Genomic DNA, 17395 nt, shown 5'->3' on the forward strand with positions numbered 1-17395 from the left:
AGTAGTCAGAACCCACTACATGATTTGAAAACTTGGGTCATTCAAGGCGATTGTAACAAGCAGCCTTTTGTTAACTCACAGACCGAGAAAAGCTGATGACCAATGTTTTAACCCAGGGGTGTCAAACATAAGGCTTGTGGACCAAATCTTCCCGCAAGAATTTTTGTGCAAATGCAACACTGAGACCTGAAGCTGAGCTACTGGCATGAAAGCTCGCAACCACGTTTGCTCAAAGTCATATTGTCAATATGAGCTTGTAACAGGTGCTATGCAATTACTATAGCAGCTTTCTTGACATTTCCACTGCATTTTGCTGAAAGTTTCATCAAAATTGGTTAAATGTTGAGATTGTAGTTATTTTCTACAGTAATTGTTTAGTTTTGTGAAAGAAAAAAAGAAAAAAAACTTTAAATTTAAAGATTATTCTGGCACTATTTTACCAGTCAGGCCCATACAAGATGAAATTGGGCTGCGCGTTGCCCCTGAACTAAAATGTGTTTCATACACCAGCTTTAACTTGTATAATCCAGTTGGTGCATCTGTTCAGATATTTCCATCCTGGTAAATGTATTTTGTAAGCTCTCTGTACAAATGTAAATCCTTCTTTACTAATCACTGTGATTATTGAAGAAATTATAATTGGCAATATTGTGCCAAAGGATTTTCTGAGCCTAAATATATAGAAACTAATTTCTGTGAAAACAAAGTTTCTCTAAGTAATTATCCATCCATAATGCGTCCGACAGCAGAGTATATCACACTTGCTTATAGAACTTGCCAATCCTCCCTGTGATTGTCTTGCTTTTTCACCATTAATTACACTAATCTTTCAACATGAATGCTATGCTTCGATATGTTAAAATATTACACCTAGAACCAATTAAAAGGTTGTTTGGTACTTAACAGAAACTGTAATTTCAACAACTCTTAACCCAACTGTATCACAGTAAAATACTGCAATGAATAAGTAAACGGAAGGGGATGAGTGGAGAAAAATACTTCTTTTTATATAGCGTGTGAAACGCAATAGTGAATTATACTTCACAAACACTCTTAGTGCCTCTGGATTTTTATGCTAATGAGCGCTCGTGCTTACCAGGCACTTCTTTAGTTGTTAAAGCCCAAGTCATTTGAGGGCACATCATGTTTTATCTTGAGGCACACGAACGAACGCAAGCGCTCATGCACACCTGCCCACACTTCCAGTGTGTGTTCACTAATACACAGAGGCATACATTCAAACAAGTGTATGCATAAATTCCAATTTCCCAACTGTAAATTACATTTCCCCAGCTGTGTCCACCTCATCACACCGACTCATATACTATATGCACAGAGGAGATGCGTTCTGAATTCTGCTTGCTTCCATCCAGCTCTCATTAACACCGGGGGGGTATACAATAAGTAATTACTGAAAAACTAAGAGAAAGACAGGTGAATAGAGTGAAGACATATTCCTCATGCTATTAACTACTCTTCTTTGGATTTATAAACATGTTTGTGTGATGATTCAGCATGAACAAAAGAAACAAAAGAGAAAAACAGCTCCCACCAAAAGGAGCAACGACTGACTATAAAGAGAGATTAAGTCTATTGAGGGGGTTAGTGCAGATGTAAGACTGACTGCACTATAGAACTCTCTTCGGTTTAATTAAAACCACACTGGTTTCTAGACAGAATTAGCCTTGTTTTTGATGATGCTGGAGCGCAGCCTGCTGCAAAGGTAAGCTTTTTGCTGCAGTGCTCCACAAGTAGCTCAATGTCTTTCTTAAGCTTGAGCACAATCTCACTCTGAGAACTGAATGAGAAAGACAGAAAACAGAGTGGAAAAGATTTTTATTTTTACTTTTTTTCTTTAAGAGTCGTTTGGGCAGCAGGCAGGACAAACCGCAAGGGACACATGAGACAATGAGAAAAAGAGGGACGACATCAGACTGTCAGTGACTTGACTTTTCTTTAGGCACACTGCTAGCAGACAGCAACAAAATTGAAACAAGAGTGGCAAAATGTCCCTTTTTAACCCCTTCCCCTCCAATGGCGGCATTCAGGATTCTCTGGTTTCTAAGTCAGTGACCTCAGTCCTTAGTTAAAAGACTCAGCGAGCAGAGCTTCACTAATCAAACAGTTATAACTGCGTCACAGAAGGTAGAAGTAAGGGTCGTGAGCATGTTCGTGTTTGGCTCTGTTTCATAACAACCACAGCAGACGCTTTTGTGAGCATGCTGATTATTAAAGACTGGAGAAGGTAAGGAGTGTGTGTGTGGGTGTGTAAAGCTTGGTGGTGACCAGATTGACTAATTAAAATTTGGTGTTTTACATCACGGGCCCCAACCTTTGTTTTCCCAGTAGCATTGGATTCCCACAATGACAGAGGTGTCAAACATGAGGCTTGTGGGCCAAAACCGGCCCACAAGTGACTCCAATCCGACCCGTCAGACCGCCAACTTCAAATAAAACATTGGTCTCCTAAGAATAGTGGACATGACACCACACTGAGACCTGAGCTGAGATATCGGTGACGCTGCCATGAAAGATTAGACGAGCATTCGCTTCAAAGCCACACTGTTGGGGAAAGTCTGTAAAACATGTATAATCCATCACCTATAGTTTGGGGGATATTTCACTTTATTTTTGCACCAGAAGATTTCAATAAAATTAGCTTTATGTTGAGATTGTAGTCAATTTCGGTTTTAATGGGTTGTGAAATGTAGACATTTTCATCACGTATATGCTGCAGTACAACAAAGAAAAACTTTAAAGCACTGATTTTACCGGTCCGGCCCACTCGAGATGAAATTTTGCTGTATGTGGCCGCTGAGCTGAATTTATTTGACACGCTTGCGCAAAGACAAGCAGCGGATCCTCTCCGATATATGAAGTACCAGAATATAACATTGGAGGCAAACTCTGGGGAAAAAAAAAAAAAAGACCTCAAACGTTCCAATTAAAACAAATGTGTTCAATCAAAGGATACTCTGAAAATCCCCCAAAAGATCCAACAACACAGAGACAGAAACTTTCCGTAGCCTTTAAACACCTCTGAAGCTAAGCTGACGGCCAACATGACATGCAGCAAGGGTTAATGCATGATTAAGGTCTTTGTTATTTCCTCCTCCGAACACTCAGCAGCTCACACAACCTCTGGCCTTCATCTGAAGCAGAATGGACAGGTAAACCGATGGATGGGAAATGCCCCACAGAATTCCGTTACATCCTCCCTCCATCGTTATAGCACAGACAACACCTTTTCTTTTCAAAATATAATCACAGTTAGGTTCATCTAATCGGATTGTACCTTCATTTTGGATGTAAATTGAACACCACATGGTGTAAAAGGGGAAAAAAGTGAAGCCATGTTGTATGACACTGGTCTTGATTTAACACAAGTGCGAGACTGATAAAGGCACTCTAGACACCTCAGGGGATGTTTTATCACGTAAGAAAAGAGTGGAAGATAAAGCACTGTAGGGGGTTCGTGTAGTGTCTGGCACATGCTGCAGCAGCAGCGGCACCAACAAGCAGCCGAGTGCCAAATCACTCGCAGCTCTTAACTTGGTTCTAAAGCATCCTGGGTGCTAAATTTCACACGGGTAAATTATAGTATATGATCACACAAAAGTCTCCAAACACCACTGCCAAGAGTTTAATGCCGACTACTCTGTTACATTACAAGGTTTCACTGCACTTTTTACTAAAGGGACAAATGAAAACTTCCTTTAAGTGCTTCAATTTTATTACAAACCGACTGATTTGTTGAATAATAAACATGACATAGTCTGCCATAAATACTCCTCCGATCTAATATCACACCTGCTTGTTCCCTGTGTCTGAGTCTTGTCGCTAGCTTTGTTCAGACCCTTTAGATTTTATGATGAAAGTGACCGCAGGGAGCAACAGAAAAAGTCCTGGGCAGACCGATGGAGGTCTCCTGAAGGGCAATACGGCTACTTCTATACCTCCTTTTCACCTCACCCTTTTGCTCCCTCTCTCTCCGTCTGGCTGGCCATATTAGATTTTATGCGGAATTGTCTTGAGAGAGCAGCGCTAAATAAGTTTCCATTTCCGGGCCCCAAAGCTCCTCAGTCCGACTCTTACTTTTTGATGATTTTCCGAGAAATGTATTTTGGGCCAGGGAAGGTGATGGAGGCGGTTAACAGCGGGGACTAAGTTGTGAACCAAACATCGACGCATAGGTGGTTGAGAAAAACAGCAGGGTTTCACTGCAGCTTATTTCACATACTTTCTGTAGATTGCATGTCATTGACAAAAAATATAACAATAAGACCCGTGTGGCGATGTCATTCCAGTGTTATCAGGGCATTGTTACTTTGTTTTCATTGTGGTAAACCGTGTCGGGATTTTTTTGAAAGATACTAATACACAAAATGAAATGAAGTGCAAGTATGAATGATGCCCACTTACTACAAAACTGTTTTGCCGCAACATCCCTTCTCTTTTTCCGGCAAACACATAAGCATGTCTAGTCTCATGGACCTCAGCACACCAGTTAAAATAAGCAAGTAATGATAGTCCAGACTGAAGCAGGGAAAACACTGACCCAAAATGCCATGTTCTATACAATGCTCTGGCATCCAAGAAAATATTGATGCTCGTCAGTTCTTCAAAACAAGCATTAGCCTCAAGGCAGAGTAAGTTTGTGAAAAACATGCATGATGCAACAGTTATGAGAAGTTTTTGGGACATTTCAACATATTTTGCACCAGGATGAAAACCTAAAACTGGCCTTCTGTTGAGATTGTCGTCATTTTTCCACAGGAATTGTTTTGTTTTGTGAAAACATAGACATTCTCATCACATATAATCTGTGCCACAACAAAGAAAAACCTTAAAGTTGAAATTTAAAGGTTATTATGGCACCAGTCCGGCTCACTCAAGATGAAATTGAGCTTTATATGGCCCATGAACTAAAATGTGTTTGACACCCCTGATCTAAATGCTTTCATGGCTATGCAACCTTTATAAGTCACATTCACAGATCCCTGTTGCCTTGGTTTGCGTTTTTCTGATTATATTATGAGTGATTGCTTTAGAAAAATGCAAGACCAGTCAAATCCAATTACATAACACTAAGCACAAGGGTACTTTCCATACTGATGTGATGTGACTTATTAAATTGTTAATGCCTTTCAGGATTTTTTAAACAAAAGGTCATCGCCGTCAAGCAATTCAGCAACCTTTCCCATTGAAGCAGGTCATATTTTTTTCAATTTTATATTCATTGTTTCATGTCATCTGTTTTCTGTTCAAAGGGCAGGGTGTCAAATTACTTTATGCACAATCAGTAATGGGTGGAGTTTGAGTGTCAAGGGTCACTAGCTCCACAACATTATCAAATGCTGAAGCCCATATAGGGCTCGAGTTTGCTGTGATATAGCATTGAATGACCCTGTGTGTGTGTGTATGTGTGTGTGTGTGTGTGTGTGTGTGTGTGTGTGTGTGTGTGTGTGTGTGTGTGTGTGTGCCTGCGGTGGGGAAAGATCTGATTCTTGTGGAAGAACGTTCCCATTAATTGCACCTACTTAGGCAGATCAATCAGAGCTCTGCTCAGTATGCAGGGCCCGGTGCTTACAGCAAACTGGGGGTCACAGTGACTTTAAAGCCAAAACTTCCAGCATTTTAATGAGGCTATGTGGCCGCCTGTCCAGACGAACATGCAGCAACGCATGCAGACACCAGTGCTAACAATCTTTCACGGTCACAAACACGTGCGTGGATATTAATAAATCCTCCACCATCTCTCTCACTCTCTCCCTCCCTCCCCCTCTCTCTCAGACTCACATACAGACCCACACATACACATCAGCTTTGTGAGGTAGAACTAATCAGTGTAGAAGACCCTCAAGTTCAGAGTGGCAGTATTAAAGCTCATGCCGCCAAGCTGTAGCTGTGACCTTCATGTAACCAAGACGAGACATACACTGGGGACTTAAATGAACCAATCCCGTTTTGAACACATTGCCCTCAACACTGTTCTTTCATTTCTTCAGACAACAACCACCCAGGCACTAAAGAACATCCACCTTACATTACAAGTTGGGCCAAAGTATAAAAGGAGGCCTCCAAGGCACTTTTCTCTCATGGGCATTGAAAGGAGAAGAAGAAAAAAAGGAAAAAGAAAAACGTATTGCAGAGGAGGCAGAAAACATCCACTAACCACACCAGTGAGGTTCAGACCCATCTGAACACACAAGCCTACTCAACTCATAGTCTTCCTGGTCCAGCAGAGGCAATATGTCTGTTCTTCCTCCCATTTCAGCCCTAATGTATTATTCATGGGTAGACCTCTGGCCCCATCGGAAAGCCTTGTTAAATCTTCTGAGGGATCCTTTCTTCCTCTTCCCACAACTCATTTTCTGCCCTCACAGAACATATAATATGGACACTGATTGAAAGAAAGTTCCTTTTGGGAAGAACAACGCACCACCCTTCATCTTTAAGCCCTTTCCTCTATGCTTCCCCCCCCCCCCCCCCCCCCCCCCCTTTATATAATTTTGAGCATATCTGAAAAACATCTACATATGTAAGGCAGTGTTTAATTCGTTTTAAGTGTTGGAATTACAGCTGTTGTTAAAAACCAATGTCAAAGTAGTGGTTCGATGTGGAAGACTGCCATGTGACTGAATCGCTTGGTTGTTAAGACACAGATTTCCTTTTCACAAGCTGGAACTACATGAGAGGTTCAGTACTTTGAGGATACACTGATCTAATGTTAATACCTCATGTTCAACGTGTGCACATAATTCAGATCACTGTGTATACGTTATAATAATATATCAATGCTATCAGGGCTGATCTTCAATAAAGTGAATGACCCTTGTCAAAATATTTATTGTTGGAAGTTGTTCATATAATCTATAACTTATATTGACAGCTTTTCTTGCTCATTAACATACCTTGATTAAGATTTGTTGTGTCTTATTCACTATGATTTTGCATTTCATGGACTATATTTTCTTAGGCCAAAGCATTAAAAAGTTACAGGATCCAAAAACCCAGGAGAAAAGAGTCTGACCCCATTAATTTCTCCACCAAAGTCAATTTTGAGTCCATGAGTATAAAAACTTAATCAGTTTCTTGCAGTGTGACCTTTTTCACTGCTTACAAAGTTTTTGAGATGTACTTTTTTTCTAAACAGCTGAAAAGGCACGGAGACAAGAAGATAAACTGGAGCAAAAAGCATAAACTCAATTCTTGGAGAAGATGAGGAAAAGAAAAAAAAAAGGCCACTTGTAGCACAATTGATCCAGACATCAGCACGACAAATTACTCAAGCTCAGAAAGTCAAGGTGGAAGTAGGTAAAGTCACAGGGAGCTATTGAATGAACTGGGGAGCAGTGCTGATGAAGAAACCATACACAGTCTAATGAGTTAGATTATTGAATGTTTGACTTCAACAAAATGACCCACAGAGGCACAAATTGCTTGACTAAGATAAAGGGGGGGCTATTTTGTCAACTTCTCCCCTCCCTGTCACACCCAGAAAACACAACACTTTACCATCGTGACCAAAGAAGGTTGCTGGAGACAGAAACACACACCCTCACTCTCACACACACAATTGCACACCATCAATCACATGACAGAAATATGTGTGCACTTCACAACAGGTATAATCATCTGCAGGCAGTATTGAATCTATGGTTAACGGGAGGAACAGAAATGAGTTTCCAAGGTCATTCTTAAAAGCTGCAGTGATAATTGAGTCCTCCCCGTGGGTCTATCAAACACAACAATAAACAAATGCCAATAATATCCTTAGGCGGATTACAGAGACGCGATCCTTCTCTTCTACAAGAGGCTCGAGGATGGAGATTTGTCATAGAGGTGAAAAGGAAACATTCACACTGTGGCAGACTATGAATAGGTAGATGGTTAACAATAAATTAGGAAGTGAATTGTTAGTGAAATACACTCAAGGTGGGCTGTTCAGTGGGGCAGTGGCTAGCACCTCATAGTGAGGCTTCAGGTCTCATGTTCGAGTCCGGTTTAGGATGCAGGAAACCTAGACGCGCATAATGTTATCTCCAGGTTATTTGGAGATTTTTAATTCTCCCTTGTGTGTTTGATCGTCAACCTCTATGTTGTCTGGAAACATATTCACAGTGTATCTTGACTCAGGCCTTAGTCATTTGAGATCAGTGTCCCATGGACACTCACTTGGATGAAGTAGTATAGAGCATGGACAGACTGAAAGTTGCATAAGCCACACAGCATGTTTAATACCTGCTTGTGCTTGTGTTGACTGTGTTTGGGGGTTTTTCCAGGCATTCTGGCCTCCTCTAGGAATTCAAAGACATGGAGACTCTAAATTGATTGCCAGCGTGAGGCAGGAGTCTTTACCCTGCACTGGATTGGTAACATGTCCAGGGTCTACTGTGATGGAATCAGCTTCAGCACCATGACCCGAACTTGGAAAAAAGATAGAGAAGACGCATGGATGAAGGTGCTGAAGCCACTTTCATAATTCTGATGCAAACACCATGCCCTCCATGACAATTTAAAGCCGAGTGAGAAAGAATCTGACAAGGGTACTCCCCATATTCAATTCATTATCATTCACAGTCACCAATCATGCATTGCGGCGGGTAAAGAAACAAAGTGTGATTGCACCAATGGGTCGTTCAAGAGGAACATGAACATCTTTTTTTGATCATTTTAAATACTGAGGAGTCAGTACCAGAGGACTTTCAAAATAAATGTTTTATATAGACCTAAATACTAAGCTGGTGGACAATTGCGCTCCCTCTCTTCTTTGGCCCTGATTTCAATCTCTCCGTCTCCTCTTGTGCATGCTGACTGTTACTTTTCAAAGTGAGTCAGATATGACGCAGTATGTGAGGACACAGGTGAAACTATGCTAATTATATTGAACGTGGCAACACTGTCAAATCCCCACATAAACAGTCGGCACGCTGCATTCCCGATACCACAGCATCCTGAAATAGCTACATTGTTAACTTAGGGGAATAGCATCTGGATTCTGTGCGCATCTGCGTTTGGATATTTGCGCATGTGTGCAATAACTGTCACTGTGCACAGTGTGTATGCAACTTCATGTCTTTCAGCAGCAGAAACAATCAATGTCAGATAAAAGCCCTTACTTAGTCAACGATCATGTTTATACAATACTGAGAAAATCTACTGTAGTTGAAGGTTTGAACTGGAAAGCTTTCAGTTAGTATCCTTTGTCTTTGTGCTAATAATATTTTTCTACTCTGGCATTTTAATTCATTGAAATATGCACGGTGTCTACAGGCTCAAATCCTTCATGTTTCAGTAAATACTAAATAAATGCATCATCATTTTATTATTTTAGGGGTTCGTGTGGCCATTAAATGCATGCATGATTTAACAGCAGCCCATTAGTAACAGCAACTTACTGGCATTCATAAAAGTAAATGGCGTATAAACCTATGTTGCAAAGCAATCTGCCCCTGTGCACTTTTTATAATGAAGGCATAGAATAGTGCAGAGTCAGAATTCTTGCCTTAAAACAATAACACCCCCCCACCCCCCCAGGCTCCCAGGTATTTAAGGATCACAAAGTACATACAGACAGAAACGCAGAAAGAAAGTATAAAGTGAACTAATTACCTACAAGTGGGAAAACTAAAGTATTAATCAACAGTAACTACCATTTATGATTATTTTGAAAGGTTATTTCTAATGTGTTTAAACGTTAAAAATGATGTTTCCAGGTAGCTTTTTGTTTATTCGAGCCCACTCTGTGACCTCTACATTCTTATAGGAGTCCGCATCAATAAGCAGTGAGTGAGTCTGAGAAAAAACTGGGAGAGCACAAATGAAGCAGGACATTTTCACTTACCGCTGTGCTTAGAAAGAGAGAGGGAGGAGGAGGCCTCTACCTTGTCTATATTTCTGTGTCACTTTTTGGGATTCAGTAGCTACTGCCCAAATCCTTCAGTGTTGCTCTAAATCACCCACTCCAAAATACTACTGCTACTTTAGCTCTGACATATCCTCCAATGGCCTCCTTATCTTTTTTTACTATCGTTAGTTATCACTGATTTTCAACTGCACTGCTTACTCTGGCAGCTCTTCAGGTGGACTCAGAAAGGGTTCTCTGAAAAGAGGACTCAAGACCCACACTGAGTCGTATACAGAACTCCGAGTTGTCAATAGCAATGGCATGAACATATTGAAAAGTATGTCAAGTCCACATTTTGTGCTCTCAACTTTTCCTGAATCCATATGCTTGCCTGTGCTTCATAGAGTAATCGAGGCAGTGATTATGCGGATCAGCTGGTGCAGTGCAGTTTTTAATGGCACGGGCACAAGTCTATATCTAGACTACATAGGTACAAGTCCAGGCTTTTTCAGCATGTGTTTTATCCAGGCTTGGCTTCCCTCCGATGATGATTCCTTCCGCCTATTAAAGCAGGCCAACCCTCACTTCCTCTTTGAGTCTTTGATTTGGCAAATGCACCACATAATGTATATCCTGCCATAACCTCAATGATTTATACACTTTGAGCATCAGAGTCATTAAATTGTAGTCTTTTTAGAAATTACATTCAACTTGAAAAAGAGACATTATCAACTCCTGGAGGAACAGTAAAGTTGCCTATTAGTGTCTCACAACTCTGCCTGTGAGAATAGAATAATCTTTTTTGTCTTCCACCTCATTAGGGGACTAACTGCTGTTGTTAAACCACACAGGATAGATTTGATTTGAGGCTCATAATCCCATCCTGTTTACTACAATTCTAAGCTCCTGAACTGGACCAGCTCCTCCATACTTAATATTATATGTTTCTGTCATGTGGGTGTGCTTGATATCCCAAGCTTTTTTTATGCTTCTACCAATCGGAGTAACTCAACCGATGGTACCTGCAATAAGTAAGTGAAGTAAGTGGTCAAAGGGTTTTCTACATACTTTTCCCCAAAGAAGAGGAATAAATCAAAGTGTTTGATAATCAGATTTGACATTTGAAAATATTCCTCGACACTTAGGGTTTCCAATATAGTTTCAGTAGTTCCTCCTCAAATCTGTCTCCATGGTAAAACACAGTATAAAGTGTAAAGTATTACGTGTGCTTTACTTTTTGTGCCACCACATTTTTTTTTCCTGTAAATCCCTCCAGAAAGTCTCCATCAGAATCAAATCAAGTGACTGCGGTGGTCAGAGAATACTTCTAATATCAAGTTTGTTAGAATTTGATCCATCCTCGTGATGCGAGTGTAAAAATTCCTTTGACAGTTTAGGCAGATTAGGGAGATAATACAGACGTTCACACATCTGTCTGGTTTGACAACAAGCAGTACTAGTGTGATTCGAGTGTACATAGGACATCACTGCTTCTTTCCCGAAAGGTTCTTTACAGCCATACTTGCTGCTAAGGTGGATTTTTTTAATGCCTCCGAGTCCCAGTAGGTGGACTGCTTGGTGTTATGGTGGTTACAATGCTCAAGTCACACTGACAAGTTCTCCAGTTCCCGTACAAGCTTTGGAACCTTGTGTTGAGTTTGCATGTTCTGTCTCCTGATCATATGCACCGTGCCTTCGCACAGTGTCAGCTGGGATCGGCTCTCGTGCAACACGATCCTGACTTGGATAAAGTAGTAAAGAAAAGAGATGGATCCCAACAGCCATTCACAATGGTGAAAATACAGAACTAAGTTGCCAGACTTAGGACCCTATTACACGACAACGAATACAAGTGTATCCGCATAACTTTCTTTACTTTTGGGAGGCCCGTCTACACGACACCAGTGTGCGGAGCCACTGTATCCGCGAAGTTTTGATACCGGCTCCCAAGGTGAAAAAATTATTTCACGGTCGCTTTTACCTTCGGCAGAGACTGCTATAGAGCATTGTCCCTCCCCTTCCTTCTGCTCATGCACTTGTAAACAAACATGGCGGACCCATAGTGGTATGACTCGCGGTCCGTATTCTAGTTTTATCGTACATATCAGTAATTTTATAGCTTAGACTCACCCCTGATAGCATCCGATGCGTCATCACTCCACACGATGTCAGGTTCTCTCCATTTTCTTCATGTTTATAGCGTATTGTTCTCTGCACACGTCTGTGTGGTTTAATTACAAAATCAAGCAGCAGTGCCCTCCCGTGGCCCAGCATACTAACTACATTGTTGTCAGTGTGGTCGCTGTTGCAGTGTAAACACATTACTTTTTTTTAACGGATTAGGTGTTGTCACATGAAACGATGTTGTGTAAACGGGGCCTTAAACCCAAAATTGCTACTGAAAGTTTGAGTGTGGAGTAAATTGTGTGAGTGGCACTCTCAACCTGTAGGTGTTGGAATTGATTTGGAACGGTTTGATCAGTCTTTTAATCGCGATTGGGAGGGGAAATATTTCTATAAGCCCGGAGACATGGAGCCACTTTGAGGACATTTTGAGATACCACCCCTCTGGTAGTAGATCCTACTTGCACCCTACAAATTGCAGATTGAAAAAAATCAAACCATGTGACAAATAATTCTACTTCACAAATAGATCAAAATGCTCCATAACCCTTTATATTCCTTGGGTAATTTTTATTGCACATGACCTCCTTTTTATGTGATAATCCTTCATGGTTTTATTTTTTAAAAATTTGAAAAATGACACTTCTTTTCTAATTGTGGAGCCACATGTTGCCACGCTGCCACTTCCTGCATGAGATGATGAACCACAGAGGCAAACTGAAAAGGGATATTTGATGAACCCCAAATGGACAGCTGGTGTCCCAGTTGCTTGCCACTTTCATCTCATCCAAAACTCTTCTGTCCCTCATGGCAGTGTTCACATGTTCAGTGTCCTGCCATATGACAGTGCAGCTCTCGCTCTCTTGCCTTTAGATCATATGCGAATGTTGCGTTTGTCGAGGTTTTGCAGACCACAATGCACCTCACCTCTGGAGTGATGGAAAATCAGAAATTTCCATGAGTGAAGAATGGCTAATGTGTGACTAAATTGTCTTTGTGGTGAAAGGAAGAATTGAAGTAAACAGAGGAGAGTTGAGTAGCTTCCAGAGGACACAGAGAGTGAGTCATCCAGGCACTAAAAGCTGCCAAAAATCAACCACATCCTCAAGTTTGAGTGCATTCTTCTTTCTACTGTCCACCCACAGTATTTTTTTTTCTCCCCAGGAGCTCCATGTATTTGTTTCCTTTTAATTAGTTTGAGGGTCGCTGACAAAGCCTTTCTATTGTTCACCTATTCAGAGACTCTCGCTAATGCATGAACTGAAATGTACAGGATGCGAAAAGATAGAGGCAGCCTTTTTATACCGCCTTGTGTTCACTAGCCTTTTGTCTGCTTTCCACAGTTTTTCTTCCTTTCTTTAAAAAAAAAAAAAAGATAGATTAGGGTCTGTTCTCTCTCTTTTTGCCATCGCTCGCTGTAATCCCACCTTCTGCCTCACTCTGCTGCTACATGCCCACTCGTGGGACAATACGCGATGCAAATAGACGCTACAGTCTGTCTTATCTACTCTGTCTCTTTCTTTCAGATTCACAAGAAAAGACACAAAGAAGTGAACAAAACGGTGGTGGAGAATGTGCCAGCTATGTTCTATGTCTGAGAGCCGTGGATGATTTACGGTGATGATTGTTTCTGAGACAGACCGAGGGTACTGTTGAAGTTACCCCGGACAGGTGGACCGAGGGGAAACGTCAACTGCAAGTCCAGATGGCTGCTGCTGCCGAGCCACCGACGGTGGAAGTCCTCAAACAACTACGGCAGGCTGGCAGCTGACCAAGATACGAGCTTTGATGACAGCGTTTTATATTGGCTTAAATCAAGATTAGAAAGCTCATCAAGGTGAGCACGCCCATTGGTGACAAAACACGGACAGGCCCGGTCACACAACAGATGCATGAACAGGGTAGGTGGACGCACTCGGACAATCGTTGAAAGATGTCACATCATGGCCAATTTGGGCTTGATGGTGTGTTTTTAGCCTGTTCAAAGCGATGTTTCATCCTCCTCCCACATGGTAAAACTAAACCCTTGTATGCAAGTTATCTTGAGGAAATGGAAGTGGGCCAAATTCCCCTCCATTATAGAACAGAGATGAGCAATATTCACCCTTGCTCATAGGGCCTGATCTCTTTTTCCATTAGCTTTTATTGGTCTTCCAGTCTAAAACCATTTGAGGGAGATAACGCGCACTCACATAGTCTTTTATGGCATTATGCTTTATTCTGCTTTAAAAGATATTTATCTATTTCCAACTTTTTTTTCTCGCCTGTCTTTCATCATGCCACCCAATGTTGAGAGACGGTGTATTGCAGGTAAATATTATTGTCATCAATCAAGGCAAAGGGGGAAAAAAAAGGAAGGATGGATGGATAGATAACACCTTGAGGTAGAAGACAGGAGCTTGCTGATATACATCACGGACATTCATGACTGATTTTTATAAAACCGCCATTCAATTAAAAGAGGACTCTCCATCTGGTCCCTGCTGAGTCGGCATTGACCTTTTACCCACTCTTCGACTTCACCGTGATATATTCTCTACAACTATGTGTACAAACACCTATAACAGAGAGCACTGATTAACAACCTGGGTTTGCTGTTTGCTCATGTGTTTGATGAAAGCAGTTAATCACACCTGGATGTCTCCACAAAAGGTGGGTAGATAGGTGGGAGAAAAACCCTTCACCTTCATGTTAACCGTGTTCTTAGAACTGGCACATGCAACAAAAACAAACCATTCAACCACCCTAAATGCTCCTTGTCTGGCTCTATTACAGTTGTTTTGTTCTTCTTGAGTGGGTAAATATAGTTTTGTATGAGTTAACAGCACATTGCCCGCACAGAAAGCAGAGGCACAGCTTTGACCGCGGGTCACTGTGCCTCTCAGCAACATTTTCTGGGACATGTCATTTTCCTTTTTCCATTAAAATCCATCTTCACCAGTTTCAAGCTGAAAAATGTTTTGCCCCGAGCAAAAAATATATATAAAAAATGAAGTGCAACTGCAGTTCAGCCGAGGAGAGTTGTGTAATTTTCAACCTTGCGGTGATTTAAAGGTAGAAAAAGAAAAAAAAAAAAAAAGGTGCAATGTCAGCCGTTAATGCTGCCTTTCACTGTCACTCTTTTTTCTACCAAAGATGAATTACCCACTCAGAGATAAACTCAAAACACCTCGCCACACAGGAGAGTCACCACCCGCAAGGGGTGAACATAAGAGGTTTATGCAGGGTAAAAAAAAAAACAAAAAAAAAACTACACAGAATGGAAAAACATCTGAGTCCCTTTTTGATACGGCACCCGCCAACAGTTGTTCCACAGACTATGGAAAAGAGGAAAGATAAATAGTCCATTGATCTTTCTTAATTAATGAATGGTGCTGAAAGACAAATTCCACTTATGCGGTAAACAGAGAGTCTTTTGGAAAACAGTGCTTGATGTCCCCAACTGTAATCGATTCTGTTTAAAAGTGAGTAGAAAAAAAACTTTTACATAATCTAAAGAGAGCACAGACTTAGCCCCCTCCCCCGGCTGATGTCGCTTTTGACTTCAGGCGGAATCTTTCTCCAGATTGCTTTGCCGCTATCGCTGTTGCTGATGATGGTAATTACAGTGCATTTGTGTCTGTTTATGTTTGCATGCTGTGTATACAGTCTCCTTACTTTTAACCATCTCAAAATGAAACGTAATACTCTTCTGTCACATTGGATATTGAAGGACATTGCCGGAGTCGCAGAATGTGGACATACTCACTATCCTCATCCTCATTCCCTCGCTGTGTGCAGAAATGACGCCTTAATAGCTGAAGCCATCGGGCCGGGCGGTTACTGGCTCGACTGCAAAGCCCAGAAGATTATTTCATAATATTACACTGTGGGCCATTATGCAGACATGAAGCAGAGAGTGATCCCCGGATGCTGATAGCATACAAGCACTATTCTATTATGTTCTAATGGAACTGTCTATTCACAGCTGACGTCTGTCAGTCCAAGTGGAAATTTCCAGACAGCGATATCAAGCGCTGTCTTGTCACTGTTTAATTCCATCGCCATTCAAAGTCTGTGCGCCGCTAATATATTAGTCAAAAAAAAAGGTGCAGACATGCCTTCAGTTCACAACAATTATCAGGGAGTCATTAGAGCGGAAATACATAAATCATTCCTTTGACATGTACAATATGCCCACTCCGTGAACATCACAGCAAACACACCCACATAAACATCCATGGGCGAGAATCAAGAGACACGACAGTATGCATATACGCAAGAATATAAGGCAAACACTCTCTGTGGCAGGTCTAACAATGTTAAATGACTAGTATTAATCACCTTTCTCTGTCTATGTGGTGATTATGAACACATTAATCAACAGTGCGTCTGCCAGCTGGAAGTGAGCACAAGGCAGAGGAAGAAATGGAGAATAATGAGATAGGTGCACGGAGAGAGACAAACACACTGGGGACGGTTTTGGCTTTTCTATCCTATGACAAAAACAAATGTGAAGAGACTCCAAGCGATGAGAAGAATGTAATAGGAAGAAATATATGCCGGGGACTGCTTCGTTATGCAGCAGCAACCTGTTGTAGGTCCTTCGCAACACATCAAATCGGCATGCCTGCCATGGTCCACCAGGCAAGGAATATCAAATCTTGTAAAATGTGATTTTGCTTGGTCAGAATTTGAATGACTAAATAGCTTAAGCTGCGTCATGGTTACTGATCAGGATACTAACTTCACATATCTTCTAAGAAGTAATGCAAAAAAAAAAAAAGAGTACTTTCTAAATTACTCGATTTCACTTTAGACCCAGGAGGGCAACCTTTATCACAGTTAGGGTCAGTTTACATGACAGCATTTTCGAGTGACGGGGGAAAACTTCTAAAAAATGCAACGGGAAAATACAACGTTTCAAAATGGCTCCCAAGGTGGAACTTTTCAAAAACACTCCATCACAGTGAAAAAAATAAACGCTTTTCTGAAATGCTGCTACTGTGCACGAGCACCACTGCCTTTTAAATAGTTATTCTGCACATGTGCGAACAGATGGTCAACAACAACAATGGCGACCTCCCTGTCCATACTCTCCTGCAACTTGATAGTTTTACAGTTGAGTCACCAGTAATAGCAATCCAATGTTGTCGTCTTTTCTTTTCCTACCACACTTTTTCTTTCAACTCAACTTCCTATGAACATGCTTGGATATGGCACTTTGTGAACAACCAGCTTCTTTAGCAATGACCTTTTGTGGCTTATCCTCCTTGTAGAGGGTGTCAATGACTGTCTTCTGGACATCTGTCCAGTCAGCAGTCTTCCCCATGATGGTGTAGCCTACTGACCCAGACTGAGAGACCATTTGAAGGCTCAGGAAACCTTTGCAGGTGTGTTGAGTTAATTAGCTGATTAGGGTGTGACACCATGACTTTCCAA

At 41.3% G+C, this 17395-nt stretch overlaps 1 protein-coding gene across 1 annotated transcript in view; it reads right to left on the bottom strand.

The window, feature by feature from the left end:
• Nucleotides 1–17395, bottom strand: part of csmd2 (CUB and Sushi multiple domains 2) — a gene marked incomplete at both ends in the record, with an annotated part of 237338 nt that overhangs the window by 124058 nt on the left and 95885 nt on the right.

The sequence above is a fragment of the Lipophrys pholis genome (assembly GCF_963383615.2).
Source record: "Lipophrys pholis genome assembly, chromosome: 17".
NCBI classification, from domain to species: domain Eukaryota; kingdom Metazoa; phylum Chordata; class Actinopteri; order Blenniiformes; family Blenniidae; genus Lipophrys; species Lipophrys pholis.